The sequence below is a fragment of the Mastomys coucha genome, unplaced genomic scaffold (genome assembly GCF_008632895.1).
Source record: "Mastomys coucha isolate ucsf_1 unplaced genomic scaffold, UCSF_Mcou_1 pScaffold7, whole genome shotgun sequence".
NCBI classification, from domain to species: domain Eukaryota; kingdom Metazoa; phylum Chordata; class Mammalia; order Rodentia; family Muridae; genus Mastomys; species Mastomys coucha.
Window position 1 is genome coordinate 24,992,429 of NW_022196913.1, and position 17,650 is coordinate 25,010,078.

The window sequence follows — 17,650 nt, forward strand, 5'->3', positions numbered from 1 at the left end:
TTTACAGTAGCCATAATTAGATCTCTCTAGGTGCCCATTAAGGAAAAACCATTTCTCTGGTGTGGATGGTGCTCTAATAGACCAAACTAAGCAAAACATCACCGTCAATCCAACTGAGCTGGTCAAGCACAGGATGAAGAGAGTATTTTTCACAGTAAGCTATGCTAAGGTGAGATGGGAGGAATAATTGTCCTTTTAAGGAGGTAATAAACATTTCCTTCCCAGAAACCCTGCACACCATGCCATCCCTAAAGAGCTGGAACCAATCCCTATGACTGGGTTAAGCCTGCCAGCTTTTCTGAATTACTCAGAAAATTAGTATTTTTATTTCTTTTTCCTTCTTTTGGACTCTTGCCGAAGCTTGGCCATGCTTTCCCAGACACTCTGGGCTGCCACCCTCTTTTTCTGAAGCTCCCCACCCCTTTGCCCCACAGCTTCCTGTGTGCTTGCTGACATCCAGAACTAACTCAAATGCCATGACTTTATCTCTTCTCTCCGCCATCCCCTTCCTCCAGGTTTACAGCTTGCTTGCCCTAGGCTTATGTTTTTAGTGTTAATAAGATTGTCCTCAAGCTTCTTTCTAAACCAATTCTCAAATTCTTTAGTTTACAAGACCAAAAACCCTCAGTTTTCTTGGTAGTGTACAGCATGCCATATGGGTCTTCCCAAAATTTCCAGTGTCAATATCAAATTTAGTAGGCTGGGCAGTGGTGGCGCATGCCTTTAATCCCAGCACTTGGGAGGCAGAGGCAGGTGGATTTCTGAGTTCGGGGACAGCCTGGTCTACAGAGTGAGTTGCAGGACAGCCAGGGCTATACAGAGAAACCCTGTCTCGAAAAACCAAAAAAAAAAAAAAAAAAAAAAAAAAAAAAAAAAAAAAAAAAAAATCAAATTTAGCAAAATTGCTAGAATAACATAGAGGATCCATCCCTTGCCTGAATTCAACATATTATTCTATTATAAGCATAGTATCATTTAGTCAAAACTAAAGAAACTACTTTATTTGCATGACTATTAGCTAACCTCCAGGCTTGACTAAAGATGTCATCAATTTTCTCACTAGCATCCAGTCCCAGGATCTGATCTTGGTACACGTTGCATTTTTAGTTCTTATGGTAGTTTGAATAAGAAAATCTACCATGGTAGTTTGAATAAGAAATCTACCAAGTCCAATTTGTGTTGTCCATATGCTATTGGAGCATGGTCAATCTGGTCTAGAACTCTAAACCAAGAATGTATATGGTATATATTGAGAGACAAATGTAGAAGGACTGCTAGGGAATGGGAGGTGTTTAGGGGAGAAACACACAAGGGTGTAGTGGGGGAGGATAATGGTTACAGTACATTATATGTGTATAGTAAAGTTACTTTCTCTCTGGGGAATGGGAAAAGATCCGTGGAAGGAACACACAGAGCATAGTGGGGAAAGGATGATGGTCATAGTACATTCTGTGTGTATGTTAAAGTTCCATCCCCTCTGGTTCTCTCAGACATACCAGGTATATATCAGCATCTTATATTTTCTTTCTACCACAACCTTAGAATCAGCCATTTCAATCAAGAAACTCTGGCTTCAGAACCAAATAACCCTATTAAAAAATGGGGTACAGAGCTAAACAAAGAATTCTCAACTGATGAATACCGAATGGCTAAGAAGCACCTATAGAAATGTTCAACATCCTTAGTCATCAGGGAAATTCAAGTAAAAACAACCCTGAGATTCCACCCTATACCAGTCAGAATGGCCAAGATCAAAAACTCAGGTGACAGCAGATGTCGGCAAGGATGTGGAGAAAGAGGAACACTCCTTCATTGCTGGTGGGATTGCAAGCTGGTACAACCACTCTGGAAATCAGTCTGGTAGTTCCTTTGGAAACTGGACATAGTACTACCAGAGGACCCAGCTATACCACTCCTAGGCATATACCCAGAAGATGCTCTAACGTGTAATAAGGACACATACTGCACTATGTTCATAGCAGCCTTATTTATAATACCCAGAAACTGGAAACAACCCAGATGTCCCTCAACAGAGGAATGGATACAGAAATTGTGGTACATCTACACAATGGAGTACACTAAGCTATTAAAAATAATGAATTTATAAGATTCTTAGGGAAATGGTTGGATCTGGAGAATATCATCTTGAGTGAGATAACCCAATCACAAAAGAACACACATGGTATGCACTCTCTGATAAGTGAGTATTAGCCCAGAAGTTTGGAATACCAAAAATACAATCTACAAACCACAAGAAACTCAAGAAGAAGGAAGACCAAGGTGTGAATACTTCATTCTTTCTTAAAAGGGGGAAGAAAATACCCATGGAAGGAGTTGCAGAGACAAAGTGTGGGGAGCAGACACTGAAGGAAAGACAATCTAGAAGAAAGACTACTCCACCTGGAAATCCTTCTCATATTCAATCACCAAACCCAGACACTATTGTGGATGCCAGAAAGTTCTGACTGACTGGAGCCTGATATAGCTCTCTCCTGAGAGGCTCTGACAGTACCCGAATAATACAGAAGTAGAGGCTCACAGCCATCCATTGGATTGAGCACAGGGTCCCCAGTGAAGGAGCTAGAGAAAGGACCCAAGGAGCTGAAGGGTTTGCAGCTCCTTAGGAGGAACAACAATATGAACTAACCAGTACCCTGAGAGCTCCCAGGGACTAAACCACCAGCCAAAGAGTACACATGGTGGGATTGATGGCTCCAGCAGCATATGTATAGCAGAGGATGGTCTTATTGGATATCAATGGGAGGAGAGGCCCTTGGTCCTGTGAAGGCTCTATGCCCCAGTGTAGGGGAATGCCAGGGCCAGGAAGCGGGAGAGTGTGGGTTGGTGAGCAGGGGGAGGGGGGAACAGGGGCTTTTTTTCTTTTTTCTTTTTTTCTTTTTTCAGAGGGAAAAGTGGGACAGGAGATATCATATGACATGTAAATAAAGAAAATATCTAAGAAAAAAAGAAAAAAAGGAAACTCTGGCTTCTTTTTGTTGGACAATGGTATTTAGAAACCAAGATTTGGACACTTAAAGTGTCCTTTGCTCCTGAGATCTTGTTGCTTCTAGTCCCTCTTAGTGGAGTGCCAAGGAACAGTGCAGAAACACACACACAAAACTGCAATGGTCTGTTTCTATCCATCTTTCACATGTGTGTTTACTTGTTCATGTGTGTTGAATTCATAAATCACTCCAATTTAAATCAGTTTTTGCTGGGAAATACACTGAAGAGTTTAATTTCCAGTAACTTTACATGAGTGTACCAATGTACCACACTAAAAAGTCTGCTCAGCCATTCATCCACTTAGCCATGCTTCAAGGAGTATTTCTTGAGAACTTATCACATATCTGGATGCTGACCCAGGTACCCTGATAGCTCTTTCTACCATCATCAGTAGCCAGGACAGTTAGGACTTTTGTTTCATAAATAAAGACTTCTCTAAGGTCTCTTAGCTTCTAAAGAATAATCTTTTCCTTTACTGCAGCCAAAAATTATTGATGTAAAAGGAGTTATGTAAAGCAGTATTCCACAGACAAGAGAAATGCAAGTGGTGGTTGGAAGGGGCAGCTAGTAAATATATAGAGGAGAGCAGAGAGTTCTTTCAAAAGGGTTCAAGGAAGAAAAAGGAGTCTAAGAGGAAAGCTGAGCCTTAAGAAAGTAGGAGAGCGGCCTGCTGAGCTCTCCCATGGGAAGCCAGATACCTTAAAAGGAGAGTAGAAATTGTCATCTACCCACACAAACTCCTGACCTGCTGTAGTATCTGAGTTGTTGTTGGTGGTGGGGTCCTTTGCCTAAAAAAAATCTCTTAGCTCCCAGCCTAGAGGATACTGTGTCCTGTAGCTCTGTGTTTAAGTACTGCATCTTCATCCACCACCAGCCAGACCATTCTGATTGAGAAAGATCTCCTTCCCATCTCCTTCACAGCAGCATCTTAGATCTTTCACAGTCTGGAGGTGGGAAGATGTCTTTCCTCCTCCCTGTTTCATTTCTGGCTCTGGTGGCCTGTGAGCATTTTGCAATGTGTGTTGATGAACTCAGTCAGACATGAAGCACCAGGGAATGTATGTTTGCTTCCTTGTGAGGATTACTCCAGTCTTGGTAGAATATCCCAAACTTCAAAATTGGCAACTTACGTTAGAATGGGAAGCAGGTTTCAGAAGTAACTACAGGGCCACACCTTAGGGCCTACAGCCCAGTATTCTGACTCTTGAATATCACCAAGTGTCTTCCTAGGCACTGCATCTGCAGTCTACCCTGCTTTTGCTGAGCACTGAAAGGTGAGAGCAGTTGTACTGGAGTCCAGATTTGAAAGCTGTTGTTGCTGACCTGAAAGTGTTGTCCCTTGCAATATCCTTATTTTTTGTTTGTTATCTGTTAACATTCTAGCTATCCAAAATCAAATCTTCATTTCCCCTCATCATCCTTTTCTCCCAGCCGTTACTTGATTTCCACTCAATCACAAAGCATTTGTTTAACTCTTTCTAGGTCTTCCTCGAACCGAACCAGTGGCTTCCTAAGTGTTAAATGCTGGCCTATGAGATTGTGAGGCTGGGGCTGTACCTGCCCAGCACTCTGTGTCCACTGCCTGCCATGAAATGGCACACTAGAGATACCTCTAGAAGTATATATTAAATAAATGGGCTACAATTTGAACCCTGAGTGATCTGAAGATATGAACACTCAAGCTTTCATGTTACTCTTATCTCTCTGCTTCTTGCCCAAACTTGATCGGGTTGATACTCAGAGCACATGGCCTTCATTTTCATAGACTCAATGTGGCCCAGGAAATGTCTAGTTCCAGTCTTAGATTTGTGCCTTCCTGTGGCTAAGCTCCCAGAAAATCTGTGAGCATCTATTCTTCTCTTTCTAGTGAGCCATTTTGACCCAGGCCAGAGTTACACCTTGGGAGCGTATGTCTTAGCTATTTCCCTGTTGTGGCAGCCAGTGCCCTGGGAAGCCTACACTTGAACAAGAACTTTCTGAGGGCATATTCTCAGAGCTGCAGTAGCTCTTGGAATCTAGTAAGTATTCAATAAATGGCGATTGAAGAAATGAATCCATGGATTAAAAATAAAATGAAATTGGCAAGGGGATTGGAGTAAATTCTCCTGCCTATTCACAACCAAAGACTTTTCTAGTAATCAGCAATGGTTCTTTGTTATGAATCAAGAAAATGAATCTCTGATTCTAATATCAGTCCATGTGTGTATGTGTGTGTGTGTGTGTTTCTGTATTTCTTTAACTCATGTCCATTTTCTAAGACTCAGTCTTTCATGTTTACATGTGTCCCTTCATCACTGTAGTCAGGGCTTACCATCTTGTAATGGAAGCTGAGAAAAAAGTGAATTAAATGTTCTCAGCTTCACAAAATCCCTGTGTCAAGGAAACAGAATCAATTCTCTCTCAATATCTCACTGGACACTGCATGACTTCCCTCACACACAATCTAAAAGATAATAGCTCTTACACCAAACAAGACAGAATCATTTTCTCTGTTCTGTTTGATATTTGATGACCCTCTCTAGCTTATGTTTGTTTTGCCTTAACAGTGCATAGTGTCCAAGCAGGATTTTCATATGCATTGAAATGATGAAAATATACACTATTAAATATGGAGAAAGCTAGAGATCTGACCATCAGCACTGGAGAGTCTTCATGTGTAGTAGCTGCTCACTAATGTTGACAAAATATTAGAAAATCCAATGATCCTTCTAAAAGGAAAAGAAGGAACAATTTGCAACCCTTGGACTTCCTTTGGTTCCTTAATATTCTAGAAGAGGTAAAGTGTTTTCAATTAAATTAAGCCTAATTAGCTAAACCCATTGCTATGCCTGAATGCTCACTCGACCTTTGGGTACTGAGACCAAAAATAACACTAATCAAAACCATATTGGAAGAAGCTGACAGGTTTCAAGACATAGAGAATGATATTTTTTTCATATAATGGACATTTCTAAAGTTGTTACTACACAATATGTACACATTAGGTATCAATTATAAGAGGCAATCCAACCTTGATTTATTAAAGTCTTCCATGCAGTTTCCAGTGCCCTAATTTGACATATGAGGAAACCGTTGAGAAAATTGTTTGCTGTATGTTTTAATTGACAACATTTTAAAACTTCCCAATGATTTAAAATACCTATTTTTTTAAAAAAAAGAATGCAATAGACAGACAAATATCATTTAAAAACAGAAGATCAGCTTAAAATAGAACAGAATGTGGTGTCCAGAGCTAAACTCGAATATATTTTGGATATCTTTTTTATTAAAACAGCACTTGAAATCAGTGGTACTCTTTGGACTCTTTACATACATCTGAGAATTAAATACTAGATGTGGTTATGTACATGTGCATGTGTATGTGTTGGGGGACATTAAGCTATATGTTTACTTCTTCATGATACCAAAACAAATTCCAGTTAATCTGAAGTTTGAATAAGAAAGATCAGGGCCATACCATAAACAAAGAAAAGCCTAAGAATTTGTACATATATTTTGTGACCAAGAAGTCCAAAAGAAAAATATTAATATATCTACCATATACATAAGATCAAAGAACAAATGGAAAACTTGAAAGATGTTTTTTTATAATATGCCAGATGAAGAAATACCCTTCAAGAGCTCTGTATTAAAAACTTGGAATATAATGAGTGGTTTTAGATGGTTATGGACATATCCTCGAAAGGGATGATTGCAGGATCCTGATCTCTAGGTCTCTTTGACAACCTGGCCATCATACGGCTTTACTGTGTGCTTTAGCAATGATTTTCCACCACAAACCTAAAGCAACATATTTTTCTGTGATCCAAAGAATAATTAAAAATCAGTAAGAAGAAAAATGATTAAGGATCATGAACAAGTTATTCAGAGGAAGAAAAAAATTCAAAGAACCAAAACTTATGGGTAAAGATTCATTCACTTTTTGTCATCATTAAAAAGACAAAATTTTAAATGAGATTCCCTTTGCTCCTCATGAATTTGCTGCAACGTAAGTCTTTGATGGTCATTAAGCAATAAGTTATCTCAGAAATACCAAAGGCCACTAAATTAAGCTGCTCCATAAATATTTGAAGTATAAGTATCTTTTTGACTCTGAGCATTAGTCACGGCTGGGACACTTTTCTCTAAGAATCTGAAGGATCTCCAAGATAGATTTTTTTTTAATCCAGATTTGGAATTTTGGAGAATTTATCCATTAAGATTTCCTTAAAGGCTTATTTGGATGCCACTAAACTCAAGGACATGTTAACAATCTTGGAAGGAAAATAATGATACAAATAAGCTACCATCGACTTCATGTATGTGGAAGAAATCAGAACCCAGGGAGAAAGTTCTTATGTGATGTTCAAGATATTTTTTAAAAAATTGTTTCATTGTTCTGGCTCATAACTTTGGTGATTTCAGTCCATGACCAATTGACCTTGCTGCTCTAGGTTTGTGGAAAATCATTGCTAGAGCACCCAGTAAAGCCATATGATGGCCAGGTTGTCAAAAGGACCTAGAGATCAGGGTCCTGCAATCATCCCTTTCAAGGATATGTCCATAACCATCTAAAACCACTCATTATATTCCAAGTTTTTAATACAGTGCTCTTTAGGGGTATTCTATAACTAAATGTAGCAGCAGTTGACTACAATTCTGAATAAGTTACTGAGTACTACTGATCATGCCCTAGTGTAAAACAGAAAACACTCAAGAACCAGAGGACATAAGGGGAGGTCACCAAATCTATAAAAAGAAATTGTAAAATGTAAATCCCACATAGTCAGTGGTGGAGCATGCCTTTAATCCCAGCACTCCAGAGGCAGGGGCCTGCAAATCTCTGTGAGCTCAAGGCCAGTGTGCTCTACAGAGCAAGTTCCAGGGCTACACAGAAAAACTCTGTCTCTAAAAACCAAAAGAAAAAAAATAAATCCCCCACATAAATCTGGGGAGTAAAAGTATAGTTTCCATAACCATTGAGTATACATTACTGGAAGGCGTTATTATTTTTACTTATAGTCATTGTGTACACATTACTAGAGGACGTGATGGGTTTAGTGCAGAGTTGTTTTTCCTTATAGTCACTGTATACACAATAATGAGAGAGCGTGATTGCTTATATTATACTCACTGTGTACATATTACTGGAGAGACTTTATGATTTTTACTTTTGTGTGAATAATAAAATGACAACGACTCATGAAGGAAAAATGTTCCTCTCTTATTCTTGAGAATTTCAGGAATGAAAACTACCTCTAAGAAAATGGCTTTCCTTTTTAGCTCCAGAAAGCTCATCACCATGATAAATTTGAATAGTTGTAAAAGATCTTTTGAGCTTTAGAATTTTAATGACTTCTCCTGATCATTCTCTTCTCATCATGAGTCATCTACACCTGAGTTCTAATTGGAAGTTATCTCCTCCTGGAAATGTATTTCTAAAGCACCGACTAGAGCCAGGTCCTGTGTGATACCCCCCCCCTTTCTGTTCAGTCTACCTTTCTACCACTTACTAGAAATGTATTATATAATCATGTCATTATTTGGCATCTGTCTCCCATTCAAATCAAAACTCCATGAGAAGATGGAGAGTCTAGCTGCACCATTTCCAGCAATTCCCTAACACAGTTCCCTGAACACATCATCCATCCAGTAGCTATTTACTGAATGAAGAACAGGGTAGAAAGGATAATCCTCTTTCTGTACCTCTATGAAGATTCATACCTTAGTACCTAGAAGCTTAAGTATGGTACATTTTATGGAAAAATGAAAATATTGGAGGTGATTTAGTTAAGGATCTCTGGACAGGGGATTATCTTGGATTACCTTGGATTATCTATGTCATTCCAACATAGGCACAGGATTCTTGTAAGAGGCAAACGTTAGGATTAGAGTGAGAAAAGCAAATGTAACTCTAGGGGTTGGGGAGCTGGCACAGTTGGGAAAATGCTTACCACATAAAAATGTAAACCCTAAAATGCATGTAAGGCCTGGCACAGTAGCATATAACTACAATCCCGACACTATGGAAGCAAGAACAGTGGTTCTCTAGTGCTCACTGCCCAGGAAGCCTAGCCTAACCAGTGAGTACCACCGAATAAGAGACCTGGTCTCAAAAACCAAGGTACGTAGCTTTGGAGACCAAGGTTGTCCTCCGTCTCTACATGTGCAGGTATATGAACAAGTGCACACATACATACACACATACAAGGAAAGAAAAAAAAGAAGTTGAGAATAGAAAGGGGAAGGAAAATGAGTCAACAGAGGCAGGGAATGAAGCAATGAGGCCGTCAGACAATATGTCAACACTAATAACTGGAAGAAGTTAAAAAAAATGGTTTTCCTTGAGTGTGTACAGAAGAGACACGCCTTGCTGACACCCTAACTTAGCTTGGATGTCTGACCTCAAAAACTGCAAGAGAATAAATTCTCATTCTAAACAACAACATTTAGGGTAATTTCTTAGAGTATCAAAACAAACAAACAAACAAACAAACAGCCAGGGAGGTAGGTCATCTGGTGAAGGTGCTGGCCTCCAGCCTGATAAGCCATAGGACCCACATGGTAGAAGAGTTGAACTGACTCCAGCAAGTTTTCCTCTGAACTGTACATGTGTACTATGGCAGCTGCCCCATGTCTACACACACACACACACACACACACACATACATAGACACACACATACATGTTAATAAGAAAATAATAAGCATACAAACTGCTTAGTTGTCTAACACTAGGCAAGATTTTTTTAACAATTTGAGGGCAAATGGAAAATGGCATCATCACCATCGTCATAATAATAAGAATAACAAAAACAACACTACTGTTATAAACTATAATGGAACATACAATCTGACTGACCTATTCATTTTTATCAGAAATCATTGCTTAAGGGAAATGCCAGCATCCTATCAATATGGTTAGACCTTAGTGTCACACTGAAGAGCTGTGTGTATGCCCAGACAGTACAGCAGAGGGAATAAGAATCAAAGGAAGCCGAGATTGCCAATGGCAAAGCCTTTAACAACCTCTTTGGCAACACTGCATCGTCATGGTCTCATCTACAAAGTGGGGTTCAGAATTGTTTTTTCTGACTTTGTAAAGTTAATATAAAGGTTAGTGATAAAATATATGCCATGTTTTCTGTAGAACAGGATCTGCAAGATGACTCTGTGGGTAAGAATGCTTGCTGTGTAAGCCTGATGGCCCAAGTCTGATCCCTAGAACTCATGGTGGAAGGAGAAAACCAACTCCCAAAAGTTGTCCTCTGACCACACATGCACATGGCACATACATGCCTGTGTTTATATACAAATCACACACACACACACACACACACACACACACACACACACACACAAACACACACTGGATCCATATACACAAAATAAAACATTTTTTTAAAGTCATGAAAGTGGGGAAGGCAATGTATGACAAAGCAGAACTCTATTGTACTGATCGCTCTGTTACCTGGTTTCTCATTGCTAAGCTCCTCCTTGAGGAAGGAAGGGCTAATTTTGGTTTGTGGGTTGAGAGGCTATGGCCCTATCCTGGCAGAGAAGGCATGACAGTGAGAGCAGGAGGTAGCTTCTCATTCTGACATCAGTGAGGAAGCAGATAGAAAGAATCGAATGCTTTGCTTAGTAGACTTTTCCTTTTGCTTTAACCTGGGATCCCCAGCCAAGAAGAGTACACACCTTCACTCCTCAGTTAAACCTCTGAAGAAGGGTCCTCACAGACACCCAGAGATGTGTCTTCTGGGTGATTCTAAATATGGTGAGGTTGACAATATAGATTAACCATTAACCATTACAGTGGCATTAGTAGTAAAGTCAATGACTGGTTGAAAAGGAGCAGGGTCAATAAAGTGCTAAGTAAAATAGTTTTTAAGGCATTGCTTAAAGAAAGAAAGCAATAGTCATGGTTAAATACACCAGCGGTACTCATGGCCATCTATACAGTATGACCTGGGCAAGAAAGAAGCAAATGGAGGTATTGATTAAATTTGTATAAAGATGAAGCATTGTGCAATGAAAGGAGAGCACTTTAAAAGAAATGGCCTTTTGTCTCATTTTTATATTTCTTTATCCTGGAAGCAAACAACACGAATCTTTCTTTTTGTCTATTTATCTTAAAGCTATAAATGCCTATCAGAGCTGGAAAATGTCAGAACATAAAACTTGGCTTTTCTGAAGCTAAATTCTAGTTATTGGCAAATAGTCACCGTGTGATATCATGCCACACAGGTGGAAATATGCCTGAAAATTCCACCCAAAGGCTAGGATGCTCATATAGGACGGAAACTCAAACTCAAAAAGTATGTGATATTTTTCCTTCTTATTTTTACTTCTGTAAATCAACCCACATTTGTTTTTGTATTTTTTTTTTTTTTGGTTGGCTGTCTCTAGTCTGTCTTAGTCATCTTGGGTTACCACTTGAGTATTTTTTTAAAAGTATGATTGTATATATGTATAAAGTTTACAAAGCATAAGTTAACACTATCATGAAAAAGAATTACACATTATAAATAACAGGAACCTTCTTCTCAGTTGTGGAATCCAGAAGTCATGTATCCAGATGGCAGCTGAGAGGGCTGGGTGTTACTGTGAAGGTTCCTATTGCATCATCATGTTGGGGAGAGAGCTTGATGGAATTTCCTTCAATACTGTTTATTGATCATTGTTATTTTAAGACAGGTGCTTCCTGTGTAGCCCAGGCTGGCCTCAAACTCATGATCCTCCTTCACCTACCACCTAAGTGCTGAGATTACAGATCTGAGCCACCATGCGTAAATGCCTTCTTCTTGGGTTGCAAAGCCTCCTGTCAGCTGCACCCTCATGACTTAATCACATCCACAGAGCCCCACCTCCAAATTGGAATAAGAGTTTCTGTGGATAAGAGGAAAGAACATGTAAGCATTCAGTATACTGAGGTGTCTTATGTTAGGGTTATCTATATGTTTATCTCTCTGAGGGGACAGGGATAGCCTTAAATATAATTCTTCTGAATGTTGCATCATTTTAAAGGTAAACTTGTATGCTGAATTTGATTTAAGGAACAACCTATTCTCATAAACTTTTAGAAAAAAAATTCAGAGTAAATAAATGACCATTCCCCACTCCTAAAACCTCTTCTTTCCAGCATGCTCTTGACAATTAAAAGAAAAGTCAGCCATCTCAATCATCATTACTTCCCATCCCAGGAGCTTTCTCCTTTGTGGAAATCTGTCACTGCTGTCAAATGTGTGAAGAGAACAAAAGGCATTTTGGGTACTTTTCAAATCTACTGCTGCTATGATTGATAGAACAGAACTGGATCACTAAAAACTGTCACCATAGAAACTTGTGCCTAACAACACTATTTGTCTTTACTTCCTTCACTCTCATACTCCAGAATCTAGGTCTTAAGCATCATGGAACACAAGAAGGATGAGTTAGGTACCTAATCTTGCCAATTCACCGAGGCTTTTACAGTGTCAAGGAGCAGAATATAGATGCCTAAGAATTCCTGCTCACTGCCTTCTCTTCATATTTTCCCATTATAGCTGATGGGACCAAGTGCTCTTGGATGAAACCTTTCAGTTAGCGAAATACTCCATCTATATAATATATATTCCCACAAATATAACATATGCTATGACTCTCTAGGAAGAAGATATGGTTGCCAAAGTTCCTAAACTTGCTTTTTTGTTGTTGTTGTTGTTGTTTTAGCTTACCTACTAACATATCTCAGAGCAAAATGAAAAACATGGGTCATGTGCAAAGCAAGTCTGAGTAGAATTTGGACTATGTAGTCCATCATTTCTGTGACTTTGGACAAAGTTCTTATTCACTCTAAGTCTCAGCTCACCTCATATATAAAATAGAAATACTAACAGCACTACTTACCACTTCCCCTAGTGTATTCTAATGGGGTTCACTGTCAACATTGCCCCATACTATAAAATCTCAGGTGTCCTATTATGTCCCTAATAAACAATTCGTGAGACAACATAGCATAGATATATCCAGTAAGTATCTTTAAGATGGGTGAATACAGTGACATAAGAAATGACTGGTGGCAGTCAGAATGGCTAGGATCAAAAACTAAGGTGACAGCAGATGCTGGCAAGGTTGTGGAGAAAGAGAAACACTCCTTCATTGCGGGTGGGATTGCAAGCTGATACAACCTCTCTGGAAATCAGTTTGGTGGTTCCTCAGAAAACTGGACATAGTACTACCAGAAGAACCAGCAATACCACTTCTGGGCATATACCCAGAAGATGTTCCAACATGTAATAGGGACACATGCTCCACCATGTTCATAGCAGCCTTATTTATAATAGCCAGAAGCTGGAAAGAACCCAGATGTCCCTCAACAGAGGAATGAAGACAGAAAATGTAGTACATTTACACAATAGAGTACTACTCAGCTATTAAAAACAATGAATTTATGAAATTCTTAGGGAAATGGATGGATCTGGAGAATATCATCCTGAGTGAGGTAACCCAATCACAAAAGAACACACAATTGTCTGCACTCACTGATAAGTGGATGTTAGCCCAGAAGCTTGGAATACCCAAATAAAATTCACAAACCACAAGAAACTCAAGAAGAAGGATGACCAAAGTATGGATACAAAGTGTGGAGCAGAGATTGAAGGAAGGACAATCTTGAGACTGCCCCACCTGGGGATCCTTCCCATATACAATCACCAAACCCAGACACTATTGTGGATGCCAGCAAGTGCTGGCTGACAGGAACCTGATATAGCTGTCTCCTGAGAGGCTCTGCCAGTGCACGACTAATACAGAAGTGGAGATACTGCCATCCATTGGACTGAGCAGAGGGTCCCCAATGAAGGAGCTAGAAAAAGGACACAAAGAGCTAAAGAGGTTTGCAGTCTCATAGGAGGAGCAATGATATGAACTAATCAGTATCCCCAGAGCTCCCAGGGATTAAACCACCAACCAAAGAGTACACATGGTGGGACTCCATGCTGCATATGTAGCAGAGGATGGCACAGTTGGTCATCAATGAGAGGAGAGGCCCTTCGACCTGTGAAGGTTCTATGCCTCATTGTAGGGGAATGCCAGGGCCAGGAAGCAGGAGAGTGTGGGTTGGTGAGCATGGGAGGGGAGAGGGAATAGGGTTTTATTTCAGAGGGGAAACTCAGAAAGGGGAGAACATTTGAAATATAAATAAAGAAAATATCTAATAAAAAAGTAAAAAAAAATTTTAAAAATTCAATGAATTTTTAGATATAATTAGATATTTAAAGATACAGTGTGAAGGGAAGCCATTTTGAAAGACTCTATTATTCACTTGACAATAAATTATTTTGTATGAAGTTCTATTATAAAGACAAAACTGAGTATAAAAAATAAATTTAAAAAACATTTTAAAAAAGAAATGACAGAAAGCTGTGCTCCTTCCACACGTGTCCACATCTGCATTTGGGTCACATGAATTTCTATGCCTGGTACATGGCTTCACCACAAAGGAAACCATCCTTCTCCCTGGACTATGTGATCTTTTGCATTAGGCCTGTCTTACTTCCTGGGAGTTGCATTTGACATTCACCGAGTTTTAGTGAAACTTCATTGGTCCTGTTTTCTTCCTGGAGTTAAAATGGCAGCTAAAATTTTATTTTTGGAAAACAGTATGGTAGTAGTGGGAAAGAAGCTTGAGTATAGAAACTTTAGTGTCTGTCTTGCCTCTTCCCACAGGAAGATACTCATTAAATTGTGAAAATCTTCTGTCTCTTTTTCCTCATTTGTAAAACATGGACTATAATACTGGTTTCTAAGTAGCTTCAGGATCATTGAAAAAGAAAACATCCCTAGTTTACACAGGTTGACAAACTCATTGTCATTCTTCCAGTGTATATTGGTATCATAACAATCCAAAATGAAAGCTACAGCTGCATTAGGACTGATGCCACATTAATGTCATATTTATCATCTCCAGTTTACAGAAGAAAAAAATTTCAGGACTAGATGCTAAAGTTACTTGCCCAAAATTCCATAGCTACTCAGTGACAAGACTCAAACTTACAAGCACTGTCTGCTCCAAATTCATGATAAATGGCAAATAACAACGGAATCGTGGTCTCTAATCAGTACAGTGTTTTTAGTTTCCACTGACGATGTCAGCTTTGTTACCTCGGAGCTAGATTATACCATACGCTTTTCCTTCTGGTCCCATTCTTCTGTGGCTTGTCAGAATCTCAACAAACTACCCTTCTGCCCAAGACGCTGATGGTAGTGAGCCTAAGTTCCTACCCTTCCATCATCCAAACTCCTCTTAGGTCAAGATCAAGGACTCTTGGTTGTCATCACACTGGAGAGTGAGAGAAGCTGTAGCCATGTTCTTGGGCTGCCATGGCATACTAAGTAGTTTAAACACTAGGAGTTTTGTGTCTCACAGTTCTGAAGACTAGAGGTTTATAATTTGAGTGTCAGCAGCATCAGTCTCCTGAGTAGAGTGAGACACGTGTCCCCTGCCCCTCTACTTTAGAAATTTGCCTTCAATCTGTGGTATTCTTCATAGATGGATGGCATTCTCCCTCTGTTCTCATGTCATCTGTCCTGTTTATGCCTTTCCTCTTTACATGTCCAAGTTATAAGAACACCATTAATTTAGAAGAGCCCATTATACTCTAGTATGGCCTTATCTCATCTTAAACAATTCTATCTATAATGACCCTGTTTCCATATAATGTCATATTTTGGGATACTGAGAGATTAGGTCTTGAACATAGGAATTTAGGTTAATTGCAATCTGACTGACATCAATCAATAATCTCAACACTCCTTTGTCTGAAATCTTTGAGATAGCTCTAATTTACAGTGATAACTAAATCATATTAAACAGTGTGGTTTAGCAAACACTAGTATGTGTCCGAATGGTGAAACAAGATCTCTGTTGTTCATAGATCTTTGTTGTTCATAGGTCTTTGGTGTTCCAGGCCATTTTGCCTTTTAGTACTTTACCAACACTTGAGTGTAGATGTTCAATCTATATATCCATGGCTCTTTGAACCATATGCTCAGTCTAAAAGATTAAAGCTTTGTGAATCTGTGTAATGTTTTACTCAGCAACCCAGGTATTAAATAAGTAGAAAAAGACGGTTTTAATCTAAAATGAGGAAACATAATAAAAAGAATGAATAAAGTAAGAGGGTCTGAAAAGATCTGACCATACCTAACACCAAGTAGATGCTCAAATGGAGAACCATGTCCCTTATTGCTGGAGTGGAATCTGCTTATGTTGTCCAATGAACACTGTAGCTGGGTTGGAAGCAGCACCCTGGAACTCTTCCACAATTTTCTTCTTTTTTTTTTCCTCTTTTTTTTTTAACTTTTATTACATTATGACGAGAAAAATTACATGACTTCAATTTATCTGAATGTTAACATTTAAAAACATATTTTATGTAAATAGAATTAAATCACATTCTTGTTTCCCTTTTGTACCACTGCTCCTCCCAGAGACCCCCCTTCAATACCTACAATATCTTTTCTGTCATATTCCTTAAAATTTATAAAATATTATAACAATAAAAATAAGTATTATAAAAGTTGTTTGATAAAAAACAACAATCAATTTAATAGTCTTATGTAGATGCTCGTCTACAGCAATACTGAAAACACACACGTTTTTCTCAATATAAATAACTCCAAACATATTAACTGTGTATTTCAAAATAATACATCACTACTAGTATTTTCTTAAATGAATATAAATATATAAAATCTTTTTGTTTGTTTGTTTGTTTTGTACTTAGTAGAATTTAAAATCTTGACTCTTACTGTGGTACAGCCCAAAATAAAAACAATTTTTTTGACATTGAAGTTCATTGTAATAAGGCTGTATTTCAATGACCCTCACATCACCAAAGGATTTTACTTCCATCATAGCTAAGCTAAGAGTTGAGAGTTCTGCTGCGCCAAGGAATGAATTGTAGGCATGAAATTTGGATACAGATTTCCTGCTATGATCAAAGCTATTTGACTTGAGTGATTGTCTTCATTCTCAGCCTACAGAGAACAGGTTACATTAATTTAAGAAATGGTGTGTGTATTAAGATGATCTATCCATAAAGTCATTCACCAACTGTTTCAATGAACAATGTTTCTGCTTGGAGGGTGGCATAGACATTAGGTGCAGGTAAGAATCTGGTTCATTAGCTGTGATGATTTGGGAAAGCCTTCATCTCAGAGAAAGAATAATTTATAAAGTCCTCTTCCTCAAACTTGATACAAGAGTTAAAAACGTCAAGCAAAGCATTCAGTCTCACTCTTTGTTGTTCTCTTACAAGCAACCTCCTTAGTTAAACGGCTATGTTTCTTTTGGGTATATAAATACTTTTGAAATATATAAGCTGGTCTGAAAACCATAGTATAGTGTAGAAACATGAAATAAACAATATTACTAATAGAGAGATGAGATAGGAGAAACAAGATTTCAAGACCCTTATGTTGTACACAGCCAGACACTGTCACAAACAAACAAGCTGACAGTGTATAACGATTGTACAATATTAGATCTATTTCTCCAATTACCAAATTAGAGAGACCATTGGATGACATTCAACAAATTTCTAACTCTTCATGTTTTTGGATTTCAATCGATTAGGATATATTGGTAATATTAATTTTCATATTAAGATATTAAGAAAAAG

General features: G+C 38.5%; 1 protein-coding gene across 3 annotated transcripts in view; it reads left to right on the forward strand.

Moving 5' to 3' along the window:
- Aoah (acyloxyacyl hydrolase) overlaps positions 1 to 17,650 on the forward strand; it is a 251,423-nt gene that overhangs the window by 79,523 nt on the left and 154,250 nt on the right. The window lies entirely within an intron of this gene.